This window comes from Coffea eugenioides, chromosome 2 (assembly GCF_003713205.1).
Source record: "Coffea eugenioides isolate CCC68of chromosome 2, Ceug_1.0, whole genome shotgun sequence".
In the NCBI taxonomy this organism is placed as follows: domain Eukaryota; kingdom Viridiplantae; phylum Streptophyta; class Magnoliopsida; order Gentianales; family Rubiaceae; genus Coffea; species Coffea eugenioides.
In genome coordinates this window covers 49,061,100-49,073,555 of record NC_040036.1, presented here as the reverse complement: position 1 = coordinate 49,073,555, position 12,456 = coordinate 49,061,100, and the positions used below count along the sequence as shown (strand labels likewise).

At 32.5% G+C, this 12,456-nt stretch overlaps 1 pseudogene; it reads left to right on the top strand.

The window, feature by feature from the left end:
• The first annotated feature begins 1,372 nt into the window (after nt 1-1,372).
• Nucleotides 1,373-1,974, top strand: LOC113763168 (annotated as a pseudogene).
• The last annotated feature ends 10,482 nt before the right edge of the window (nt 1,975-12,456 follow it).

Sequence of the window (12,456 nt, the reverse complement as noted above, 5' to 3'; positions counted from 1 at the left end):
ATAGCGGATGGTTGTAGTACATATTCTCTTGGATTGTATTAAGCTTGAAAGCTAACCAATTGTAAGCATGCAATATTTTGGAGTACTTTAATTATATATTGAAGTTATTTGAAGTATTTCAAACTTTTGAATTGTGGATTGTAGTGAGTCCTAACGAGAGCTGAGCAGGCGATCCGTGGATACCCTTTGGTTCGCCTTAGGGAGAAATGGGGGCGTCACAATCATATATTTGAACTATTAAGAGATTATTTTCACAATTCTTTGTAAAAATAGTGCTATCAATAACACGTCTTTTAAAACCATTTACAATAAAAAAATTGTTCAATTTTTCATACCAAACTCTAAGAGCTTGTTTCAAACCATACAAAGTTTTTGAAATTTGAAAATTTTTCACATTCAAAACCTTGAGGTTGTTCAACATACACCTCTTGATCAATAAAACTATTTAAAAATACACTTTGGTCATCCATTTGAAACAATTTGAAGTTCTTAAAACATGCATAGGTAAGAAACATTCTAATAGATTCTAGTTTAGTAACCAGAACAAAGGTTTCACCATAATCTATTTTTTCTTTTTAAACATATTCTTTTACCACTGACCTAACTTTATTTCTAACTATTTTACCCTTAGCATTCAATTTGTTTCTAAATACCCATTTAATACCAATAACTGAGTGATCTAAATGTCTCTCAACTAGAATATATACTTTATTTCTGCCAACTTGGTTCGACTCTTCTTGTATAGCCATAATCCAACAATTATCTATTAAATCCTCATCAATAATCAAAACACTACAAGAAATTTGGTCTTCAGTGACAAGCCATTTTTGTCACAAAAAAATAAAAAGTTGTCACTGATAACTTTTATTGACAACTTTCTAGTTGTCACAGAGTCGTCACTGAAGGCCCGTCAGTAAAAGTATATAGTAACGATAATAAAAGTCGTCAGTGAATGGAACTGTTTTGTGACAACTGATGTCGTCAATAATTATTGTAATTTTAGTGATGACATAGTATCTTGTCAATGATGTACAAATAAATGTCGTCACTAAAAGTGATATGTAATTGTCATTGGTATAGACTAATTACTGACGACTTTTGTTGTCACTAAACACTTTTTAATTCTATGACCACAGATTGTTATTAATGGAAAATTCTGATTCAATGATACCTCTTTATCACCATAAAAATTGAAAATTTTCCTACAACAATTATATCTATAAATGGAAAAAAATGACAATGATTTATAATTAGCAAATGAATGCATCCATTGCATTACGAAATGTCAAAATATCATATAAGCATTCAAATAACATAATGAAGTTCAACAACACCCTATAGATAGTTTGATAAGTGCTATTTGGCCTAAATTTCACATATAACTCGAGGTAGCTTTACAAAACAAATCCAAGTCCCAAATTTCAACACAGAGCCGCTTCAGCAACACTCAGCTCCTCCCCTCAACACTCGGCTCCTCCCCTCAGGTAAAAGATTTGTAAGGCAGTTTCCAGCAATGGCTCCTAAAGCTGACACCACAAAAAAGCTTGATACAAAGGCTCAGGCAGCCAAGGTTGCCAAATTTGTCAAATCTGGGACAACTTTCAAGAAGAAAGCCAAGAAGATCCGGACCAATGTTACCTTCCATCGTCCTCAGACATTGAAAAAGGACGGAACCCGAAGTACCCACGCATCAGTGCTCCTCCTAGGAATAAGTTGGACCATTATCAGATTCTCAAATATCCTTTGACTACTGAATCTGCCATGAAAAAGATTGAAGATAACAATACCATGGTATTCATAGTTGACATCCGTGCTGATAAGAAGAAAATCAAAGATGCAGTGAAGAAGATGTACGACATACAGACCAAGAAAGTGAACACTTTGATCAGGCCTGATGGAACAAAGAAAGCATATGTTCGGTTGACTCCAAACTACGATGCTTTGGATGTGGCAAACAAGATTGGAATAATATAAACGAATTTAGTCATTGTTTTTTTTCCGATCAAAGATACTGTCTTTTAAGTGTGACAATTTGCTAGGCTGTTTTGTCGTGAAAAAAAAATACCAAATTTCAACACAAGGGGGAATTTTTAACATCAGACAAAATTTCACTAAACCTTGCCATTTCCCAATTTCACTATATCTCTTGTAGTTCGGTTTTTTAGCTAAAATTCCAATACGAACCTCAATAATTAAAGCTGGACATTCAAAATCAGCCCCAAAGAAAATCAAAATCAGCCCCAAACTAATGCACCAAATTAGCTCAAGAAATAAGTACTGCTATTAAACTTCAGCCTCAAAGGAATAATATAACAAGTTGATAAGGCAACAAGCACTACTATAACAAGTACTGATATAAGTACTGCTATGAACAATATAACCAGTTGATAAGACGATAAGCACAACACTAAAGGAAAAGCAACTTCAGTTCACTTGCTTAGCTAAAACATTCAAATAAACTAAACTAAACTAAACCAAAACAATCCAAACTAATGCACCACAGAGGATACAAGGTGTTAAGTATGATAACCAAAGTAATGTCGATCATGATATAAGGTGTCAAGTAGGAGCAATGTGTACCAACATAACTAGAATGTTTCTTTGCCATTTAAAAGCAAATAACAACTTTCTTGTTCTAGATCTCTGAAATTACTTTTGCTGTTTGTCATGGTGTATTAATTCCATAGAAAACCAGCACCCCTTAATATTGTATTCCAATCAAACTAGTGAGTTAGGCAAGTGGCGGGACATTGCAAAACATTCACAGTGAAATTTACTTCAAGAATGGCACCAAAAATGGGAACCATTCATGTGAAAAGAAAAGGTATTACCTCAAGGAATGCCTTCAAAACCCACATAAAAGTTAGTATTATTACTCCGTTAACAGAAAATCCAACCTACATCCAGCAAAAAGTTTGTGATTATACAGTATAAAATAATGCTATATGGAGAACAAACTACCATGTAAGACGTGAAACTATCAATAATTAGCAATTAACTGTGGCAAGATGTACACTTCTCAATTTAGCATTATTCCAAGTAGAAGAGGCAAAGCCATATTAATTTGAAAAGGGACATATAGATAGCTGGGGGAGATGGAAAACAGGTTTTATAGTGAATATTGGGCTAATAGATAATATGATAGCACTTAGCAGAGCTGTGGGGAGTACTCAAAAGGATAAAAATGGCTTGGAACTCTGGAGAAAGAAGAGTGATTCTGGACACGAATTGCAAGGCAGCTTTCGAACTAATACAAGGAGCAGGACAGGACTCACCACTATACAATCTAATATGTCAGATCAGGAATGTTTTAAGCAGGGATCGGGAATCCTGGCTACAACATGTTTGGAGAAAGAAGTAAGTGTGCAGACTAGCTAGCTAAAAGTAGTGTCAACAAAGAATCTGGGATGCAGATTATAACAGAACCGCCACAGGAACTTAGTGAATTGCGTGGTGCAAATATTTTAGGGGCTGCGACCCTATGTTTTGTTTCTATTTAAGAGGTTTGACCTCTCCCTTGTAAACTTAACAAAAGGAACATACTAGGCAGAGAAGTAAATGCAGTCAACACATTTGCAAGCAAAACATTTTGGCCAAAGCACCTTTGCCCTTAAAAAATAGTGAAACATGTGAAATTCAGCACAAGTAAGGCTAACAAGTATATTCTGGAGAATCATGGACTCTCGAAACATACTATAAGAAGCTGTCCATGCTGTTCTAATAACATTCGTAGTTCATGAATTTTTACGGAGGAAGATCTTTTTTCACATCAAAACTAATTGATGAGTTTGGTCCTCTTACCAAGCTCTTCCAAAGTGATACTAGTACAAGTCCTTAAGTAGACTAGAGATGCAGCCTTAGAACTCTATCACCAGATTTCTCAGTCACCCGATGCAACACCTTAGACTTGAGATGCAACCTTAGAGGTTTGTGTTATAGAATGAATTTATAAGTTAGCAGAAAAAAAAGTCTACAGTATCTCAACTTGCAGGACTACATCCATAGCTAATATACAGCTTTTAAGGCAAAGTACAAATGCAATGATTTGGAGCAACTTGTCCAGGTTTCTAAAAAAATAAATAAATGGAAACAAAGGAAATGAGAGTCGATTTGTGAGTGTGCACATTTACACAAAGATAGAGCACTTCCAACAGGAAAACATTAGGAAAGAGCTTGAAGTCTTGACAGACATATTTCAATCACCTCAATTCAAGAAACATTCAAGGCTACTTTTGAACCAGACTAAGTGCATGGATCTAAACGAGTTGAATTTTGAAGTGAAAAAAATGTTGCTTTTGAAAAGCATTCAAATCTGTAGAATTTACTCTTACTACCTTAATTGTAATGCATTTAGCTCTACAAACAACACCACAATGATGATTTGTAGACGCTTTAAGTAAAACTGAAAAGGGGACGCTTTGAACACATACCAGGAATTGCTGAAAAGGGGACGCTTTGCAGTTTAATGTGAAATTAAAACCAAAAAATAAAATAAACCAAGCGCTTGAAAATAGAATAACCAAGAATTTGATAAAATCTTAAAGAAACATACAATCTAAATTTTTTTAGAAAGCAAAATCCAACGGTTTTAGAGAATAATATATCAAACCCAATAAAGAACAAAATCTTCAAAATAAGAACATGCTGCTAATGTTCAATTAGACTAGTAACAATAAAGTTTATAAAAATAGGGGGGAGAATTTCCCTCAGTCACCGCTGGCTTGGTGCAGGTGTTCTTCTTGCGCTTCTTGGCGCCATCGTCGAGGTGGAGGGCAGACTCCTTCTGGATGTTGTAGTCGACTAGGGTGCGGCTGTCCTCGAGCTGCTTGCCAGTGAAGATGAGGTGCTGCTGGTCCGGGTGATGCCCTCCTTGTCCTGGGCAGAAATTTTTTTTAAAAAAAAAATTAGGGCAATAAAATTTGGGGAGAAATTGAAACAATTGATCATCTAAGTAGGGTAGAAAAGGTGATTGCAAATGATGGTGATTGCTAATTAGGGTAAGAAACTTTGGGGAAACTAGACAAATGATAGAGAAGAAGAGAATTTACCCAAAAATTGAATGTTGGGAACACAAAATCGGGTCAATAAAAATTGGGGGAAATTGGTTACTAAGCAAGAAGAGAGAAACTTGCCTTTTTACAGCACATGCTCTGAGGAAACATATCAAAATCAGTAGCCCAATAAGGAGAAATGCTCGAGCATTAGTGAGAAAGAAATTGAGAGGGGTCGAAGAGAGAGAGAGACCGAGAGAGACAGTGAGAAGGCCAGCGAGTGAAAATGTGAGAATTAGAAGTGTATCAGACTTAGCCCAAAAGTGGTAGACTTGTACTCTTTCATTTTGAAATTTGCTTTTTAAAGAATGCCTCCACCAATTTTCAATTCCCGCTGTTTCTTTTTCATTTTGAACAAAAAATTTGATCCAATTTTTAGTTTTATCTTTTTATTTAGATTCTCAAAGAAAGGTTATTTTCTTTGTATTAAATTAAACTTTTTAATTAAGTATACTAGATCGGGAATCTACTTTCATATTATTTTAAGAAATAATTCATTATTTTTAAACATAAAAAAAGAAAAATCTTAATTATGTGTTAAGAATTTTCTATCAGTTTCTAGAAAATTTTGTTAGTTTTGTCTAATAGTATTATATTTTTTTAGATGTTTTATATTGAAGAATCATGAATGTAAACTTGCACGAAACTATAGTATACGTATTGATTTGTAAGAAAAATATGTATTCGTTTTGACTTTTAGCAAATCAACATTAAATTTGAAGGAATTGCAGTAATTAGTAGTCCTGATTTCATTAATTAACTTATATAACACAACTAATTCCGCTTTTCATCAAAATGAATTTGTACTTAATGAGTTTCAACATTCAACCAATTAGATGTCAAGGAGGCATTGACAGTACCCAAAATTAAGGTATTTGAATTTAGAGGCCTTGAGTTCTAATTGTAATAGTTTATATAGTTGTTCTAACTAAAAACTTTCATTAATTTTTTTCAGTTAAAAACTTATTGAGTAACTATGACTAGTTTAATAAATTATCAAATTTTAAAAAAATTAAATTAATATTTAAGTAACTATGACTAGTTTAATAAATCATCAAATTTTAAAAAAAATTAAATTAATATTGAGGCTCACAATTAAATAAATGCATTAGAGATGTTCAAGTTAGTGATGATACTTATGTTGTCACTAACTACACTATAGTTTTACTGACAAAAATTGGTCGTCAATAAACATAAACAGTGACAACAATGAAAAGTTGTCAAAGAAAGTGGTAGAATTACTGACAACTTTTATCAAGTCGTCACTATCGCAAAACTCGCGCCTTCCAAGTCCCATGGCGCGAAGTAGTTTTGTGACGACAATTAAAGGTTGTCACTGAAAACTCAGTTGCTTTGAGTCAATTGTGACAATCTTCAAAGTCGTGACTAAACAACCTCATTTTGTGACGACTTTTTGTCGTCACAAAGAAATGTTGTCACTAATGACCTTTTTTCTTGTAGTGAAAGTCTAGTAGAAGAGCGAGTTTTTACCCTTTTCAAATGATCACCAATGATGAAGTTCTTTGGATGATGTGAAATGTATCTTCAAACTTTTGCAAGATATTTTGGTACTTCGTCATCCTTCTTTACTTCTTTTCCACTTGAAAGAGTGTTTTCTTTTAACGCCTGTTCTTCATTTTGAATAATTGACTTCTTAAATTCTTGTTGTACACCTACATACTCATCTTCACGAGACTTGTGTAATAACTTCATTAGATTTATCAAAGGTAACATGAATTGTCTTTTCGATAACAAGTGTTCTCCTATTGTACACGCTATAGGCTCTTTTATCATTAGAATAATCCAAAAATATGCATTCATCCATTTTCTTATCAAATTTATCAAGATGTTTTTTAATATTCAAAATAGAGTATTTACAACCAAACACTTTAAAATTACTAACAATAAACTTTTTATAAAATAAATACTCATAAGAAATTTTGTTCAAATAAGTCTTAAAAGCACTCTATTCATTATATAACAAACCTTATTGACCGCTTCATCCCAAAAGTATTTTGATAAATCACATTCACTAATAAATTCACAAAAGCATACTTCTTTCCACCTAAACTAGAAACTTGAGTAGGACCAAATAAATTCAAATGTAAAAATTTCAAAGGTCTAGAAGTAGAAACTAATTTTTAGATTTAAAAGAGACATTGGTTTGTTTTTCAAATTAACATGCATTTCAAATTCCATCTTTTTCAAACTTAATTTTAGACAAATCTCTAAAATGTTCTTTTCTAGATGGTTCATTTAACAAATCTATATTCAAATGACAAAACCTTTTATACTAAAGTGGAGGATCTTTTTTAGTTGCCATAAGACATTTAATTCTACCACGATCTAACTTTTCAAGATAAATAACACACACACACATATCATTATATTTTTTACCGGGTTGACATTGTATTCTTGTTGATTCACTTTCAATTAATAAAGTTTTTACAAAAAAAAAATAGATGGAAACAAAGAATATTGAAATTTCTTGGAGGAAAAAAAAAAAGCTAGACACTATGTTTAATTTTTCATCCTTAACTATGCTAAAATTAATGTGGTGCTTATGCAACAAGCCATTATACTTTATTTATTTATTAAACTCACTTTCTTTTCTTATTAAAAAAAATCATTATATTTTTTACTCTTAAAAATAGTATTAAAATTAGTTTCAAGAACCAAACATTCATACTTCTTAAAGAAAACATATAAATCCCTATCTCATAGTTGACTAACATTTAACAAATTATAACTCAAATTATCAACTAAAAGAACATTTTGAGCAAAGGTTCACCATCTTTACCAATATCACATACTCCAATAATTTTTGCCTTCATGTCATTTCTAAAGGTGACTTTTCACTATTTTAGATTTGAGATTGATGAAAAGTGAAGCATCACTAGTCATGTGCCTTGAACACCTATCATTAATAAATTACTTTGACTCATTTGTGTTGTTCTTCAAACATACCTACACAAAGTCAAGAAATAACTTTTTGTACCTGTATCTTCTTAGATTCATGAGAGTTAATGCTATGTTATAAAATCCAAATAACTTTCATTCTCAAAGTCTTTTTTTTTTTTACATAACACTGTTTTTGTATGACCATATTGACAACAATAGTCACATTGAACATGAGAAAATCTAATAAAGTATAATTAATCTTTTCTATATGTAGTAAAATTTTTGTTTACCAAAGTTTTCCTAATTTTTTTCTTTTCCAAAATACCTTATTTATCCTTCTTAAGAAAATTATTAAAATCATCTATTTTTTTCTTAGCAAAATTTGCTCCTATTTAATCTTTTCATAAAATTTTGTTTTCTCATCTAATTTTTTTTTTCAAATCATCGTTTTTACATATAAAGTTAACTCCAATTTTTTTTTCTAAATCATCATTTTTTCTCAATCTCTTATTTTCTTGAAAAATTTTAGAATTTTCTTTTAACAAAGCATTTATTTTGATTTTCAATTCCTTATTCTTAGTAAAAAATTATTTCAAACTATCATGTAATTGCATTACAACTGCTTCAGCATCATCATCATCAATATTATCATCATTTTCATCATGAGAGGAGTAGTTAGAAAATATCTCATTATCTCTAATGGCCGTGATGCCATTTGAACTGTTTCAATTTTTTTTTAATTTCATCATTTGAGTTGCAATCATTCCACGAAATTTAGAACTTGAAGTTTTGCCTTCTTTCTCCTCTTGCTTCTTCCTTTTTCATTGGACACTCATTCAAGTAGTGCCTTATTTGACCACATTTATATCATTTTTCATTTTACTTCTTGATTATCTCTTGCTTCCCTTTTCTTTTGAAGAGATTGGATTGGTTGTTGTTATTATTACTTGGTCCACATCTTCTAAGTCTCCTTTTGTTAGCTAAGAACTTTATGAAACCTTTAGTGAGAAAAGGTAGATCATTTTCATCCCTTTCTATATATTTATCATCAAGAGAGTATGTATCATCTTCTTCTTGAGAAGCTGATTAGCATATATTTTATGTATTTTTAGTGAAATTTTAATATTCGATTTTGGTGTGTTTTTAAGTTAAAATGAAAGAATTGAACTTCTTTATAATTACTTGTTATGCAATTAGAGTTTTACAATAAAACATGAAAAGTATGGTTTAATATGAAAATTTGTGATGTTTTTGTAGTATTTGGCATTTCATGGATTAAGAGAATATCATTTTCAATTGATTTGTGAAGATTTGAACTAATCTTAAATAAATATGAAGTGTAAAACATTCAAAGTGTGAAAAGTATTCAAGTGTAAAAGAAGGAAAGTTTGACAACTTCGACACCTTCTAGTGTTTTGGCTACATCTTGAATTACAAGCATTGGATTGAAATGATTGTTAAACTATTTTGAAACTAAGACATAGGGCTACAATTATTAAGAGACATCAAAATTTGGTTCATGAGTTTTCCTTATCAAAAGTCAAAATACAATTGTGCAATTTTCCATCAAAAGTTAAAATAGGGGATTGACCATACAAGGGTAGTTTGGCCATTTCTCATCCTGCAAACATTCAAATGATATGATTCTTAATGCATAGGAAACTAACTCAAAATAATGTAACTTTCATGTTTTGTGCAAAAGTTAATTTGGCTTTCAACATTGAGAATTTACAGTTGAAGTTGATGAAAAAACAAAGCAATATTGAAAATTAAGCAAAAAGTGGGAAACCTGCAAAACACAAGAACCACAAGGCAGATCCATGAGGGTAGTCACGGATCCTTGATTTTCTATTTGCAACTTGCTCTGCGATTTGTATTTTGTTCACACAACCTTTTTGACTCATTTTTTTCATCAAATTTGGTGGAATCAACTTTGGTGGATGTGAGGACCCGAAAATTTTCTTAATTTAATTTATTTTACTGGCTTAATTAATTATTTAATTCGACTATTTAAAATCCATTTATATGGAAAAACACATCTCTTATGTTTTTAAAGCGTTTTATTAGAAAAAAAATTACTTTTCGAAAACTCGTTTAGTCCGGAATAATGAATACATATTTTTCGAGACTATATTTTAATTGAGAGTGTATTAATTTTGAAAAAATAAGAATGATCAATAGTAGATTAAGAAAAGTCGTGAGGACTCGCAAAATTTATTTATTTTAAACTCCTATTACAAGGTTATTTAAATATTTAATTGCCAGTTTACTCCGAATATTATTTTCTAACCTTTTTAGACCCAATTACATGGAACTATGACTTTCTTAGATTTTTAAAATGACTTGTTGAAAAAATTAATTTTTGAAAGTTCGTTTAGTGAAAATAGTGAATACGCGTTTGGAGACAGTGACCGATTTGATGATACTATAAGTTCGAAAAAAATTGGATACTTATACATTAGTCTTAAAAATAGATATTTTCATGTTTAAGTATTCAAGTATAGTTAGTAGTACAATCGTTATAGGAATTTCTTGGAGATTTCACTCTATCGCGCACAAATTGAAAATACGCGTTTTCACACGCGCGATTTAATTGAGGGACTTAAGAAATTTATTTCTAGATTATTAAGAGTGAATAATAATAGTATGAATATAAGTGCATTAGAGATTTAGTACACTAGTGAAATAAACCCGAGAGGAATCGAACACGAAACACGCGTATCCTTAGTTGACTTTTGGAGCATTTTGGGCCACACATTATTGAGCTTCTCATGGGAGCAACACACTAGATCAAAATCCTTCAATTCATCACCCAAAAGTGGCGTGCAACACTCTTCCTCTTTGCTCCCAAAACAGCCGTGCATCAAGAGAAGAAAACAACACTAAAGTTCTTCATTTTTCTTCATCAAATCCTCACCAAACTTTCACCAAATCAAATCAAAATTGAACCACACCTAGCTAAACACTTGGTGATCATCTTAAGTTAGAAAAGGGGATTCATTTTCACGGTTTTCTTGAGTTTCAAAGTGTGACGGCCCCACCTCCCCCTGGGCGTACCCTAGGGTTTAGCGGACCGCCTGCCCAACTCTCGCCAGGACTCACTCACTCGTATCACGTGCATACAACCGTCGACAATAAATAAGTTCACAATTCAATCTTATAATTTACATTAACGCACAATCAAGATACAAAACCTCAATGTACTCAAACTGGATCAAAGTGTATACAATCCAGGTACAAATCATCCTAATCAAGTGATAGCGCGAGTACAAGTCAAAAGCAAAAAATAACTAGACTACGCTAGTCTTTACACATCTCACGCCTCGCTCGTACCCCTGTAAGGAAAACAAATGGAGTGGAATGAGTTAAATGCCCAGTGAGATTCCAAATAGCAAATTGACCATTATTTATAAGTACCAGTTTTTGATATAGCAAAGTAACGAGCATGAAGAGTCCATAAAAGTGAGCAATAACACGTCAAGTAGCAATCTCAAAATGAGGGAGTGTAAAAGTTTTTCAAAATAAACAATAATCCAATAAGCAATAATCATTCCAAAGCATAAGGATACGGATGACTCTCAGGAGCCAACTTCCATTCATCATCAGGAGCTTGATCACGTAGTAGTTGACACTCCGTCAACTTTCAAGTAAAGGAACCAGTCCAGTAGAGCACCACTTAACTACTCTCCGTTCACCATTCAAACTCCCTACTGGGCCCAAAATCCTCAAGAAACACGGGTGGTAATACTCGAGTATACCGATTAGTCGAGAAGATATCACTCCACTCGACAAAACAAGAGACCCAGGGTTTGTTACCCAATCGACCAAGCCCCTGCCGGCTCGACTCGAGTAACTTGCCGCAGGGTTTCTGGAATTCCAGGAAGTGCGCACAACATGAACAAGTATATCAATTCAATTTCAACAATAAACAAGTATATATCAAATAAGGGCAAGTGCGATAAAGTACACTCTTGCCCGATCAAGCCAATCATATATCATTTAATCATATTGATCAAGTATTGGAAACAAGTGTCCAGTTCAATCAGGTATTTGGAAGCACTCACCAAAATGAAGTGCCCCTAGTAATCACATCTGGGTTATACTCCGGGTTCGGAGTCCAAATCTGCGATAAAACTTTGTTTCAGAACTTTAAAAATCAACTAAGGTTCGAAACATAGACGTTTCGTTCAATAAGAATCAAGACATGAAAATTCACTTGGAGAATATTCCTGAAACACTCGCTCGCTTTTCAAACTATACAACTTTGTAACATTTATACTTGGAAATGCCATTTGAGTTGAAAGTACAAGGAAAACGTATTTCTAGTAGTCATAGTTGTATTTCTCAAGGGTATAAGTTCGGCTAGGTTCTAACGTATAACCCTCGATAACCAAAGTAGCAAAAATCCTAAATGGTTCAAGTGATATTCACTTATCAACTTTACCCAAGTCGCAAGGGTATTTCTCTAGTCCTCGAGCGTAAATTTGGGCAGCATGCCCTTTGT